Raw genomic sequence first — 15,366 nt, 5'->3', positions numbered from 1 at the left:
TTTACTAGTCACTGAACAGACATTTTGTGCAGTGACTGACACAAAGGGGTCCTCATCCCTGATTGGGGCCCTTAGGTGCTACTGCAATGCAATTAAATAAAAACCCTTTTTAGTGGTAATGTTGTAGACAGATCCCCAACAGCTACGCCAGGGACATGAGAGATTTTAGATATTTCAAAATGGCAGGCTGCAGTTTGAAATTTAATGGTGAGTAATAACACCCATTTGTCACTTTTCCTGTGGCACTTAATGAAGTAGAATAATTTGTCTTTTTATTTTCAAAGTTCTGTACTTCCAAACTCTCAGATAAAGAAACCAAGTATACAGATGGAAAATTACTCCAGGACATATTACATCTGACCTTTCCAAACTAAATGCAGCTTCTGTTACATATTTATTAAGTACAGGAACCAAATCTTGCACTCAAATACTTTTTTTTTTCCATAGCTATTAAGGTCAGAAGAGACCATTATGATCATCTAGTCTGACCTCCTGCACACGCACTCCTGCAATAAACCTCCCACCTATGTCTGAGCTACTGAAGTCCTCAAATCATGGTTTAAAGACTTCAAGGTGCAGAGAATCCTCCAGCAAGTGACCCGTGCCCCATGCTACAGAGAAAGGCGAAAAAACCCCAGGGCCTCTTCCAATCTGTCCTGGAGGAAAATTCCTTCCCGACCCCAAATATGGAGATCAGCTGAACTCTGAGCATGTGGGCAAGATTCATCAGCCAGATACCCAGGAAAGAATTCTCTGTAGTAACTCAGATCCAACCCCACCTAACATCCCATCACAGGCCATTGGGCCTATTTACCATGAATAGTTAAAGATCAATTAATTGCCAAAATAGTGTTATCCCATCATACCATCTCCTCCATAAACTTATCGAATTTAATCTTGAAGCCAGATAGGTCTTTTGCCCCCACTGCTTCCCTTGGAAGGCTGTTCCAGAACTTCACTCCTCTGATGGTTAGAAACCTTCGTCTAATTTCAAGTCTAAACTTCCCGATGGCCAGTTTATATCCATTTGTTCTTGTGCTCACATTGGTACTGAGCTTAAATAATTCCTCTCCCTGCCACACACTTCAACTGAGCAGAGCAAAGAGACTGCTCTGTAAGCCTTGCATAACTTGTAATTTTGATCTAGTTTTGTGATACAGACTGACCCTTAAAGTGATTTAAATTAAATTCCACCTGCCTTGTAGGACAGAGGCAAAAGCAATGTACAGACAACTAGACAACTAGCCCTGGTGCAGCTTTTTTTCACATTACGTCTCTAAAGGAAAAGCTTAAAGAAGTCTGACAAAATACAATATTTTGACTGGCAGAGACAGTTCAGTAGTCTTACTCTAATTTACTATCAGAGAAAACTGTAAAGATGATTAGTTTTGCCTTAGCTAACAGCTGAAGAAAAGCTTTACCCTGGGGTCATAGGAAGCACTTAGAGATGGGGGAACAAACTTAAAAACAAACTAGAGTACTTCCCTACCATGTTAAAAAAAAAAATCAATAATTCTCTTTGGATTACAGTTTGAAGAACTCTCGCCCTGTTATCACTTTTATGAATAAAACTGTGTTTTGATCCATGTGTCATCTAAATTAAAATACATTCAAATCAGATGTCTGCCATTAGGCTTACCTTAACTTTCAAAACATGAAAGATGAAGCTAGTTTGACTGGCACTAAATACACAATGAAAATGTATTCAATGCAAATATATGGTTATTAATAAATTCTGAATATAGATAAGCATCCTTCATCTTGACTGGGAAAGAAAGTGAGAAATCACTTCACTTCAGGTTCAAACAGAGCCATGTTATCCTGGGTGGGTGTAACAGTACTTTTGTTTGAGTGCCATCTTCTTTAAAACACTATGGTTGCAAAGAAATGCTTTAAAATGTGACTAAGTCACCTATGCAGTGACATCTGCCTATTTACTCTACAAGTTTTCTTATTCCACACTCACCACCACAGTATGTAAGCACCTTCCGTTAGTGCATTAAGCAACGTGACTAATATCTGCCACATATTTGTTCACTCCCCTAGCGGTGAAGCGTATGCAATAGAGTGCCTGATTTGGGGAGGGTTTTTTGTTTGCTTTTTTAAAAAATATCTGGTCACAGAGACCACAAGGCCCCTGTCCCTTTTAAAGCCCCCTGAACTTTAGAGAAGGCAAAGATAAAAAAAATGCACTTTGAGTGAAAGATGGTGAGGTTTATGATGGGCCCAGTTTTCCCATTGTTACTTATTGGGTTTCTATCTTCAGGAAGGACTGAAACCATTTTAGTCACCACTTACAACTCATTTCTACCCTACCACACATTGCCAAAACTTCCCAGAAGACAGTGCGCTGGACAGTGGCAGATGGCACACCAGTATACCTACCCATAGTGCACCGTACTGTGCATCAACACAAACACTCCTCATGTAAATGCTATATAATGCTAAGCACCTTGAAAAATCAGTCCATCGGCATCTCAAACTGGACATCAAAAATTAGTGGATAGTTTTGACCTTACTCTCTCTGCCTCAATTCTTGAGCTGTAAAATGGGGATTCTATCATCTTATCTCACAGAGGGGCTGTGAAAATAAACAGTTGTGAAGCATTTGGATTCTGTGGTTCTCATAACTCTATAGTAAAACATGAACAAATTACTAATTTTAATAGTCCAAGTGTGTGATTAGTGAGGATAAAACAAAATATTGAATAGCCACTCATTAAATGATGTGGTCCATTCTGTGACGTGAATGAGGTGGGCATACTATGGAAAAAATAAAATCTGATTGAGTAGTTAAAGACGGTAGCACAATGCATAGGCAAGAGAAACCTTAATACTGTTCGTTCTTATGTCTGCTTGACTTTTCTCAGCCTTAATATTCTTTAAATGTATTTTTGTGTGTAATCTAAATATATAATTTAAAACAAGTAAGTTGGGTGAGGTTAAACCCATCTAAAGCTGACAGTGTTAGCACAGTATGTTATGATATTAAAACTTCAGTTGCAGCTGTGTATGCTCAGCACTTCTGCAAATCAGACACCAAGGTCTAGAGCTGGGCACTAAGAAAATAAGGAATACACAATTAGTGATGACCTGGGAAACATTTAGTTAACATAACTTGCCTAGCATCACATAAGAATTCTGGCACAGCCAGGGATTGAATTAAATGTTCCAGTGTGGCACTCAACTGTTGGAACCAAGAAATCATCCTTTTTCTTCCTGAAATATTGGACCTCATTCACCACACACCTTCCAACAACAACATCTGTAATAAATAAGACAGGGGTCCTACAGACAACCATCTCCTTCACTACACAACCTTGATTCATCCCCAGAGCCTGGCCCATCCTGTGTAGTGAATAGAAGCAGGAGTCCTGTTGAAAAAATAGTATATGATTACAGCTGAATCATACTGCATACTGTGAAGAATGTGGGAGATGTGTGTAACATTTTATAAACATGTCCATCCGTTTCATTGTTATTGTATTGTTTGGTATACAATTACAAAGGGTTAATTCCAACAGGAGTACTGGTATGCTCCCAAGGAAGGGGACCATAGCTTCAGACTGCCCCAATAATCAGTATTTAACAGGAAAATGCAGACATCGTGCCCTTCGATCGTGCCCTTTAAAGTTTACATCTATTCCCGATGAGATCAACTGTCTGGCTGCTGACCCCAGTGGGAGGTCCCCACTTGTAACCTCAGAAGTGGGGAGCCTTCAAGCAGGAATATAGAACAAAGAACTTTGCACTCAGAGACACTGAAGCACAGGGAGGGTGACATAGGGACCACAGAGAAACAGACTGAACCGCAGCCTCCAGAATGGGGTGCCTGGGAGAAGATAAGCCTACCTAAGCTTTAGGTAAGACAAATGCATATAGACTATTCAGTTAAAGCCCTTTTTCTTGTAATGCTTTGTTCCTGCTGTTAAGAACAAACAATACTTTATTTTGAAAAACCTGTTCTGGGTCACACTGGTCACAGATCTCAAGCAAAGACAATGGACAGCCAAACCCAGTCAGGCCTGCTGAGTAATCACAGTTGGTACACAAGGCGCTGCAGCCCAGCATGCTTTTGAAGTGGAAGAATTGCAAGATTCCACCTCAGAAAGGTAAAAGTCTAAAACCTGGAGAAGGCACACTCAGTGATGCACGAAAATATCAGAGGTGCAGCCAGCTCTGAATTGCAACACATACAAACAAGAGTTACAAATTAAGATTCTACAAGCAACACTAATTCTCGCATCTTGAGTGCTTGACTTTGCAACCTCAACATTCTTTTAAAATTAAATACATAGGATATTACGTGGAAAAATAAAAAGCAAGCTAAAAACCCAAGAATTTAATATTGTGGATCCATAACGATCCTCACACAGGTCATCAGCAGAGTCAGAACCTTTAGATTTACAGCACACGCCTCTACAACGCAAGATAATCAAGTAAATGGTAGAAGCAGCAGCAGGCTGTTATCCTGTATATGGGCCAGCCACACAGTGTCCTAGGTTCAATTCCAGGTTCTAGAGGAAATTGTACTCTAGTGGTTACAGACTATTCTGCCCCTACCTCCGACTCCCTGATCCCCAGCCAGCTCATGCCTCACCCTGTTCCTATCCCTCTTTCTCCCCTGGCTCTTATTTCTTCCCCCCCCCCGCAGCTTCTGTCCCTACTACCTCTGCCCCTTAGCCCTCTATATTCCAGTCAGGCTGTTTCCTCCTCCTCCATGCTCTCTGGGCACTAGCAGGTACAGCACTGAAAGCACAGGAAGGAGTCTCCCTACAGTCAGTTCTGCTGCCTCGCACCACAGCAGCCCCTGGTAGTCATGGGAAGGAAGTGCAGGGAAATGCCTTCTCAGCCCCTTCGGCCCTGGGATAGAGCATGCTCAGTCACTCTGTGAGGATGGCACACACACAGTTTAGTTGATGCATAGATGGTATGGGGGAGCATGTGCTAAGTGAGATTTTCAGAGGCTTATTATAACTTGGACAGATTTTCACAGGGATGGCAAAATGCATTAAACACACAGTCTTATCATAGAAAGCATTCGGAAGCCTTAACGATAGACAGCTACAAACTCTGCCTATAGTTTTGCCCTTTGTATATTTATTTTTTAAAATAAATATCTAGGTACTTACATGGGTCTCAGCACCTATTTTTTTCTCTTTATGCTTAGAATTGTACACAAATGTTTCAGTGACTGGTGCTCTACAAATACCCCCTAGAAAGAAAGAAAGCATAATTTCAAATACCATAAACATATTGAAAAGAGTAAAGCTGATCAAAACAAGCAGATTAATGGGTGCACAAACCAAACATTAAAGCTGTAATTAACCCAAAAGCTTGTGTTTCAGGCTAATACAGTGTAATTGTGTATTCAGAGTATAACCCCTTAACCAACAGTCTAGACTGAACTTAAAAAAGTAAAGGAAAAAAATAGTAAATCCAATCATTTTTAATATGCTTCACAAGCCAATTGTAGCTTTTTATCTAAATCCTAGCTCATTATATTTTCATGGGTATCTAACGCACTTTGCTATATTCTTCCGCTGCAGCAACACAATACTGCATAGTGCCATTAATTACTCTTAAGGTGCAGATTTAGACAGAAAAAAGGTAATATGATAATCCTGAAGTTTAATCTTCCTATTTTTTTCCTCTCATTAAAACATTAATTTTATCTTATTTTAAAACTACAAGGTATTGATGAAAGCAAATTTATGGAGTTTGAGGATTAAAAGACAAAGCATTGTGACTGTTTACCTTTATGATCTTCCTGCTAACTAAAATTTTTAACCAGATACTCATTTCCTCATTCTGCTGTGTTGGGGAACCACCTCCCAATCAGAACCTAAAAGAGACAATCTTAAGAGAAAACAAAATATTTTTCCCTTAAGGAGGGTGTGAGGATGGGGAGAAAAAAATAAGTCCTCTTGATTTTCACATTTATGAGATTTACTTGGAATTTAAGTGACCTTGCTTCAGAGAAGTAGTTGAAATGCTTTAATTAAGCCACTTTTTCTGGACGCATACTTCCTTAAGAATATTTTTAATATAACTCAATATTGGCTGCATCTTTCTTGACAGCTGGTATTTCCTTAACAGACTGTCTCAAATGGCTTATATAAAACATTCTTTCTAAAATTCATTTCCTTTCTATGTAAGAAGTTAATACAGCAAGAGAAAACAAGAATGTTTTAGGCCTTGTGGGATATACCAACAAGTTTTGTTTTAAAATTATCTGAATGTTTTTGTAGAAATGCTCACCCAGCTGTAATTTAGTGTTTGAAAAATGGAATTCTTAACTGCAGTTCTGCTTCTCTGTAGATCGAATTCCAACAGGATTTTCACTCTTAGTTCTTACCTCTGCAGCATAAGTCTGGTGGAAACCCAACAGCTCTTGATAATGTTAAACCTCAATGGGCAAACAGTAAAAGTAGGGATATTACTACTCTGTTACTGTTACCTATGCAAAGATAACGTGTCTATGGTTTTCTACGCAACAGGGGTAAAAAGGATGTCCAGGAAAGAGCTCCCAGGGTAAGATGAAGAGAGGTGCCCTCATTTCTGAGTGATCAAAGGCCAGACTCTCAACCTGATGAGCTCAATGTTGGCCATTTGCAATAGACTGGTACCTCCTGAACCAGTACGAGGTTATTACATTCTTCTAAATCACTCTCTCTCCTAGCTTTACTAAGACCTTTTATACAAGATAGACTGGCATAGAGAAGCCTTCTTCAGTGGAGGAGAAGCATTTACAGGGGACGGCATACCTGCCTCACACTCTATCCTGATATCTGTTCAAAGTTCTTTTAGAGTTGGGAAAACTCTACCAGTCTCAGTGCAAAGAAACTAATACCCAGGAGTGAGAATCCTGGCAAATGACATATTTACAGAAGGTGGTTATTACAGTCCTTACAGCAGATGCAATTGGTAAGCTTCAGTACAGATTGTGAACATTTAGCTAACTGGCTGGTAGGCTGTAACAGTAAGAGCAGTCTTGTCAGAAAGAAGAATTCCCCAACAATAAGTTAAATTTTTTTGGGTGTTGTCCCGTTGGCTCTCATGAAAACATTTTAAGTTTGTTAGATCAGACCATTTTTTCAAGTCAACAGTAAGTGGAAATTTCTCTTAAAGCAATATTCTACAATAAAAGTCTATATGAATAAAGTGGCAAAGAGTCCTGTGGCACCTTATAGACTAACAGACGTATTGGCGCATAAGCTTTCGTGGGTGAATACCCACTTCGTCGGATGCATGTGACATGCATCTGACAAAGTGGGTATTCACCCACGAAAGCTTATGCTCCAATACGTCTGTTAGTCTATAAGGTGCCACAGGACTCTTTGCCGCTTTTACAGATCCAGACTAACACAGCTACCCCTCTGATATAGGAATAAAGCACATGCAATACAGACAAATGAAGCACAATTTCCTAAATTGAAATTCTGCAAAAAACTTTAGATATTTGGTTCCCAATAATTGTTTTATGTTGCCACGTAGAATGGTAAGAAAGCTGTCTTATTGTTCATATGAAAGGAGTAACTTCCACTAAATCCTAAAGCTACCAAGAAGGAGCTTTTCTAAACCTAAGTTTTCCTATTTCTTAATTAGTCAAGGAAGTAATGTGCTTCCAATATTTTAGCAAAGAGCTCCCACAAAAATTCTCTTTGGCTGTTACACCCTGTGTTTCAAGATTCAGAGCGGAGAAATAATGAACATGGGGAAATTATTAATCTTTAAAAAAAAATTTTAAAAAATATGGTCTCAAGCAGAGGAAGGGGGAAAAGTCAGCACTACTGGGCAAACTTCTAAGTGTAATTTGCTGGAAAGAATGAAGGACAGTTACTTCCCCTAGAGTAACTCTGGTTCTTCAAGACATTGTCAGTGTGGATCCCACTATAGGTGCACAGGTGCCTCATGGGTGTGTGATCAGATTTGTTTGAAAGCCATGTCCATCAGTGCAAGGTGTGACAAAGTTCCTGCTCTACCTTGATGGGTCTTGCGCTTATTGGCGGATTTGCTCACCTTGGAGCTTCACGGCAGCACTCAGCTTGGCCGTTTTTCTGAATTCACAGTCCAGGTCGACTCCTCCTGTGTCTGACCAGGAGTTGGGAGGATTTGGGGGCAACCTGGGCCTGCCCTCTACTCCGGGTTCCAGCCCAGAGCCCTGTGGAATGCAGCTGTTTAGAGTGCCTCCTGCAACAGCTGTGCGACAGCTACAACTCTCTGGGCTACTTCCCCATGGCCTCCTCCCAACACCCTCTTTATCCTCACCACAGGACCTTCCTCCTGGTGTCTGATAATGCTTGTACACCTCAGTCCTCCAACAGTCCATGTTCTCACTCTCAGCTCCTAGCGCCTCTTGCTCCCAGCTCCTCACACGCACCACAAACTGAAGTGAGCTCCTCTTTAAACCCAGGTGCCCTGATTAGCCTGCCTTAATTGATTCTAGCAGCTTCTTGATTAGAACACCTGCAGCCAATCAGCCTGTCTTAATTGTCTCCAGAAGGTTCCTGATTGTTCTGGAACCTTCCCTGTTACCTTACACAGGAAAAAAGGATATTAGCCCCAGGCTAAGTAGATATCTGCCTTCTGTTACTCTCCTATAGCCATCTGGTCTGACCCTGTCACAAAGGGTAGAGCAGCCATTTGAAGCCCGTGATAGGTGAGGATTCCAAAATGCAAGGATGGAGGGCAGGTCACAGGATCTATGCTGACAACTTCTTGAAGAATTACAGTCACTGTAGGAAATAGTAACCATTCTTCCTTCTTGGAGCATATGTCAATGTAGAACCCAGTGTAGTTGACTGGCAAGCAGTAGCTCCTCATTCCCACCTTCTTCAGGAATATCTGCTGCATCAGTTGAACAGTGATTGAAGTATTGCTCTTCTGGACTTGGCATCTGACCTAGCAGCTAAGTCCAAAGTACAGTGTTTAAGAAAGGTCAGTGGGTTATTCCACATTGCTGCTTTGCAGATTTCTGATACTGACACATTTCTGAAACAAGTGGAGGAATGTTGCCTGAGCTCTGGTGGAGTTAGCCTTGATGTTTGGTGGGAGAGGTAAACCAGCCAACTGATAAGACAAGGTGATGCATTTTGATATTCTTTGTGGTGGGATGGCCTGACCTTTAGATCTCCCAGTCCTAGCCAGAAATTGATGGGGCAACCATCTAAACGGTTTGGTACTGTCAACGTAATAAAGGAAAGTCCTGCGCATCTGATGTGTGCAATTCCTTTACTCCTGGTGTAGCGTGTGGTTTTGGGAAGATGACAGCTAGATTGACTGTTTTGGATTAAATTCAGAGAGATTAGTTTAGGAATTAATTCTGGGTGAGACTTTAGCTCCACCTTCTGTCAAAGGAATATTGTGGGGGAGGGGGGAATATGTTCCGCTAGAAGCACCTGAAGCTAGCTTACTCTTCCAGCCAAAGTGACAGGAAACTAGGAAGACAGCCTTTATAGAGAGGTAGTGTAAGCAGCATTCTGAGAAAGGTTCAACTGGAGTTTCCATGAATCTCAGGAAGACTATATTGAGGTCCCAGGCAGGAGTAGGCTCTCTAACTGGTGGATAAGTGTGCATTAATCCTTTGAGATACTTTGGTATTGTGCTGTGAGAAAAGACAGAACATGACTGCATGGGCAGATGGCAAGCTGAGACCCAGACAAAAGACCACCTTGTTTTAAATGTAGTAAGCAGAAAGAATCTTTAGTACCAAGGGCTGTAGGAACAGTCTGTCCATGGTACTTAGCCAGCCAACAGCTACACCGTCAGATTCAGAGACTTCAGGTCTGGATGGGATGTCTAACCGTCCAAACCCGATTTCACAGCACCACGGTCTGGGAGCTAGATTGGAGGCTGAATGGATATCTGTAACAAGACAGTTTTAGCTGATATCTGTCACTATGAAGCCACAATAATGATTGCAGCATTGTCCCTTCTGACTTGGGAATCAGTCGAAAGGCATAAAGTAGGCCTCTGTCCCACTGCAGTAGAGGAAGGCTTCCAGCAACAATCCTGGTCTCAGACTTCCTCTGGAACAAAAAGTTTGACATTTGGCATAGTACTTAGTGGTAAACAATTTTACAACGGGAATCCCAACTGGACTGAATGCCACTCCCATGATGGATCTGTACAAAAGCCATTCATGACCAGATCAGACTGCCGGCTGAAGATGTCTGCAAGGCTGTTGCTGACTCCTGGAAGATGAAGTGCCAGTGTGTTTACCCCGTTTTGAGAGCACCAAGTCCAGAATTCAATAACCTCCAAGCCGAGAGGTGAGTTTATTTAGTACATGGCTGTCATGTTGTCTGTGAAGATCTGCACTACTGGCTGTTGGAAGACAGAGAAGAATACCATACGGGCCAGTTTGATAGCTCCAAGCTCCAGGATGTTCGTGTGCAGTCCCATGTCATCTGGAACGAAAGTTTCTTGAATCTGTAAGTGCTCCAAATGAGCTCCCCAACCCGTCCCTAAAACAGCCGTGATTAGCAGCTTTGTTTGGGAGAAAACTGAAAAAGATACCCTTTTCCATGTGTTTGTGGGTTCCTGCCCCTAAGCCAGTTCTGCAATGACAATGTGTTACTGTGACCTTTCTGTCTGATATCTCAGAGAGTAGACTAACCTGAGCCAGAGCTGAAGGAGCCACAGGTGAAGTCTGGCAAGCGGTATCACTACATGCACACCCACATATGGCCTAACACTGCAATGCATACCCATACTATCATAGCTGGTTTGGATATAACTGAAATATGCGTGTTTGTAAAGAATGGATGCTGTCCTCAGGCAGATATGTTTTCTCTGATCTGGATTCAATCAGTTCTCCTATGAACTCTATGATCTGTGATGTGGTAAGTGATTATTTTTCATAGTTCACTAGATGGCCCAGCCAGATGAAGAGAGATAGAGGGCATTCCAAGCTCACTGCTATCTGCAACTGAGATCTGCCTCTGATCAGCCAGTCATCCAAGCAGGGGTAGACATGAATGCCTTGTCTTCTCAGGTAGGCTGCTCACACTGCTAGGCATTTTGTAAAGACTCTCAGTGCTGTGAAGAATCTGTACGACAGTACCACTATCCAACAGCCATTTGTCTGAAGTGATAGCTGACCAGGCCTGAGAGGACAGGGTAAGATATCTCCCAAAGATGGTTGCTGGTTCCTAATCAGCTCTGATGTGGCTCCCAACACGGTCATAAAGTCTGTTACCTAGTTGAAAGGGCAGATTGGGCAAAAGAGAATGAAGATGGGCTTATCCTCAAATATCTGATCGCTTCTGTCATTGATACTCCAGCTCTCTACCATGGCTGAGGCCATTCCTTCTGTGGGGGACTGATATTTGTAGGGATTTTCATGGGGTTTTGGTGTATCAATTCCCCATGACCTCAGCAAACTTCATCCCTTCAAATTGAAAGCCCTGTGTATACCAGATTCTCACTCGAGTCCTGAAATAGCAAGAGACAGGTAGAAACTCCAAGGCTCAGGTTTTTGGCTCTTCAAGTTACTAATATAAGCAAAGGTCCTTGCAAGCTCACAAATACTTGCAACCAGCTCCCGATGTAAATATTTGTAACCAAACAACAAGAACTACAAAAAACAAAAACAGCACAAACAAACACACACACACAAAGTGTGACTCAGAATTTCTCTTCCAACCTCTTAAGGGAGGCATGCAGGTTAGTGAATTCAGCAAAGTGAGTGTCTAACATGTAATTATATAGTGTATTTTAGAAGTCTCCATTTAAGTTACATATTCAAACTTCTAATTATCAAGATAACATTTTCAGTATATAGTTGCTGAATTTTGAAAGAAAAAAGTAAATTTTCTTTTTTTAAAGAAGCCATATTCTCTGGATTTCTACTGCTGATGTCTAACAACCTCAAGGGATGTTTCTAAAATAAACCCTAACTGAATTGAGCAGACACAGCTTACTTAATAACAGTATATTACAATGTTATATTTATACACACAAATGCAACCAAAACAGGTGAGGTTCAACTATTATCTCACAGAATAGAAGGCTCCTCAGTGTAAACACTTTACAAAGGTAACTAAAAGAAAGACATGAATAAAGACTCAGAGAGCTTGGGCACCCCATCTCAGGAAGAGATTCTGCAACAGACATGACACAAACCATTGGCATGTCTACACTAGAGCATGAAACCATAGCTAATTCAACTCGTATGATTGCACCAACATAAAGAGCAATCATGCATTGCAGAGTAGACATACTATTTCATCTACCATTCTGTTACATGTCCACAAGCACCACAGTAGTGAGGTGGACTACCTTCTGAGTATCCACAGTTTGACAGCTCCCTGAATCATTGGCTTGTGATAGATTTCGAAAGGGTTTCCGGGAGGCCAAAGGAATTATGTGAGAATGGGTCAAATTCCCAAAATTCCCCAAGAAATGATGTCATTTCCACAAGTTATTTTCAAAACAGAGGACTGACTTAACAACTTAGAGCTCACTATTTGTTCACAGACACAGTTGTTTTCTTGAGGTCTTGCAAATTATGTGGCTTCAGTGGTGGTGTAAAGGGTTCTGGCAATAATTCCTGGGGATAGACATAGCCTAGAAATACATGGAATTCATGCTGCAACTCAATGACAAATGTTGTGCTCCCAACCCTGGCCTCAATCGGCTCTGTGAAATACATTTAACAAGCAAAGCACAGCTTTTGAGTGATGACCTTGATTACAACTCTGTCCCAACGGTCTGTAGTCAAGACCAGGATGAGCAGCAGTGGCTGCAGAACTTCAGAAAGAGGAAGGAGACTTTTCTCTGCCTCTCTGGGAAGAAGGTCTAAACACCGCAGTGCCAGACCACAAGGATGAGAAACCTCTCACCATGGAGGGCTGCTAGGCCTCTCAGCACTGACCATTCAGAGATCTGGTGGAAAGGACATTCCACCAACAAGTCAGTCTGGCACAGCTGGCCAGGTGCATTCATGTGCCCAAAGACACCTAAACCTCAATTCACCTTGAAGATTTTGACTTAGTTGATGACCTACCGCTTCTAAACGGACATGGCAGTTGGACTGTAGGGACTATCTTATTGCAAAGTCTGGAGATACTAGCAGAGTGCAGGACTCCGCACAGAGGCATGGTTCAGGCTTCTATTTCAAGAAAAGAATCTCTAACATACTTGGGAACTTTGTAGCTATTCTGGAATATTCCACCATAAAGTTTCGGGATACTCAAAAGTATTCTCACACTCTACATATTTTAATATGCTACTGTACCTCATTACATCTTCCATAAGAATTATATGCTGTAAGACGTAATACATTTTAAGAGAATTTGCTAAAACTATCTTCCTCTCAAGAGGAAGGGAGGCAGAAGTGAATATACTGATGGTCTACCAATACGGAACAGGATCCTTGGAATGGTGGCTAGTGAATGGTAACTAAATTTACTTTTGCCTACATTTAATTTCCGTAACATCAAAACTACAAAACTGTTTTGGTTTCACAGACAAACGATCTCCCAAGTATCCTTCAAATTGCCTACTATAACAAGGATAGGAAACAGCTGCTTAAACCTGGGCATTGCTTGCATGTATTTGTCATTCAGGAGCTATTAAGATGTGTGATTGGATATAACCATTGTTATTTCACCCACAGGCAAGACCCAAATGAAACCTCATTCAATTTAGTTATTTCATTCTCTTACATTTGGGATTTTTGCTTTTTTACTTGCTGAAGTTGACATTATTGTACACAATTACCAGAATACACCTCAACATCTGGCACAAACAGCTATTTGCACCCAGTAGAGTTTCAAAACTAAGATGTCTCTCCATGTCAAGAAATAAGTAAGACATTCTCCCTTCAGATTAGGGGAATTGCAACAGGCACCATGCCTAGCTTTATTACAAATGTAAGTGTGGAAAAAAAGTTTGCCTCTAGTTCCTATATAAATTAAACAGCTATTTTAAGTCAAGTTTTGGGAACTGAAATCCAAGATAAAACCACTGATGTCAAAGAACAAAATGAACTGAAAATGTTCATATTTCAGTGAAAATATTGCCAAATACAAACAGTGGAAACAGTGGATAATTGTCAAGTTGTTATTTAAAACTTGGTATTCAAGTGGAATAAATTTAAACCTTATGTTCTTAATAAACTAATACTCTGTCCTCTAAGCAAAACCATAATTCTGAGAAATCTTCACTCCCTCTACCACTTGCGATGGTTAGAAAGAGATGATTCTGCAGAAACACTCCTTATAAATCAAATAGACATGAAAGTAGATTTTAAGGAAACTATAGTGTAAAATCTACTTTTCTACTGGAGAGGGCAAGACATACTCAGACTGGTGCTATTCTTAAAAATTAAAGTCCCAAACTTTATAAAAAGATCAAACATAGACAAGAACATTAAACTCCCACCTTCCCAGACAGTTTGCAGAGATTAATAGAGATTAAACCAGGCCAAATACACCCCTTTCTCTAATAAGACATGTTAAATTCAGAAAGCTAACTGCTTCTCGTATTCGAAGATATGCTACATTCAACTGCTCATTGATAATAAACCACTTAATAAATCACTTAAAAGCAACCTGCAAAAGAAAAAAAAACAAATATGTGGCTTGTGCTCTTTTCATACATTCATAGAGGTTAAGGCCAAAATGGACCCTTGTATCATCTAGTTTGACCTCCCGTATACTGCAGGCCATTAACTTTCACCCAGTTACCCCTACATTGAGGCCAGGATCATGTCTTTGACTCAAGTATAACTTGGTTAAAGCTTATCTTCCAGAAAGACTTCCCATCTTGACTTGAAGACATCGAGAGATGAAGAACCCACCACTTCCCCTGGCAGTTTGTTCCAGTGGTTAATCACCGTCACTGTTAAAAATTTGAGCCTAATTTCTTATAAGAATTTATATGGCTTCAGCATCCAGGCATTGGTTCTTGTTTCTGTATTTCTCTGCAAGATGAAAAAGCCCCTTGTACCCTGTATTTCTTCCACATGAAAAGATTTATATGCTATAATAAAGTCACAATCTCATTTTTGATAAATTGGACAGATTGAGTTAGTTCTTTCAGTTGTCACTGTAAGGCATTTTTTTCTACGCCTCAAATAATTTTTGTGGCTCTTTTCTGCCTCTCCAGTTTTCCCCTCAAATATCCTTTTTAAAACATGGATACCCAAACTATTCACAGTATTCCAGTATTGGTCTCACCAATATGATACACAGAAATAAAAATCACCTCCCTACTCCTACTCACTACTCCCATGTTTATACATCCAAAGATTGCAGTTGTGTTGTTTTATATTCAAGAAATCCACTAGACTTAATTATTCATTGCTACTAACTTAACAACAGTCTTTATTGGATACATACAGAGCATTTTAACTCA

General features: G+C 40.6%; 1 protein-coding gene across 9 annotated transcripts in view; it reads right to left on the bottom strand.

The window, feature by feature from the left end:
- The window catches only part of LCLAT1 (lysocardiolipin acyltransferase 1), a 198,826-nt gene that overhangs the window by 153,237 nt on the left and 30,223 nt on the right, over positions 1-15,366 (bottom strand). For 2 of the 9 annotated variants that reach the window (XM_037895586.2, XM_043543545.1), the window contains exon 2: positions 5,133-5,215. The exons of 6 other annotated variants lie outside the window; for them this stretch is intronic. The gene's annotated coding sequence lies outside the window, so the exon portion shown is untranslated. Of the gene's footprint in view, positions 1-5,132; positions 5,216-6,300; positions 6,319-15,366 lie in introns of those variants that run through there. One more of the 9 variants, XM_043543542.1, reaches the window with a different exon arrangement.

This window comes from Chelonia mydas, chromosome 3 (genome assembly GCF_015237465.2).
Source record: "Chelonia mydas isolate rCheMyd1 chromosome 3, rCheMyd1.pri.v2, whole genome shotgun sequence".
NCBI classification, from domain to species: Eukaryota; Metazoa; Chordata; order Testudines; family Cheloniidae; genus Chelonia; species Chelonia mydas.
The sequence above is the reverse complement of the archived record's forward strand: the minus strand, read 5'-3'. Positions and strand labels throughout refer to the sequence as shown.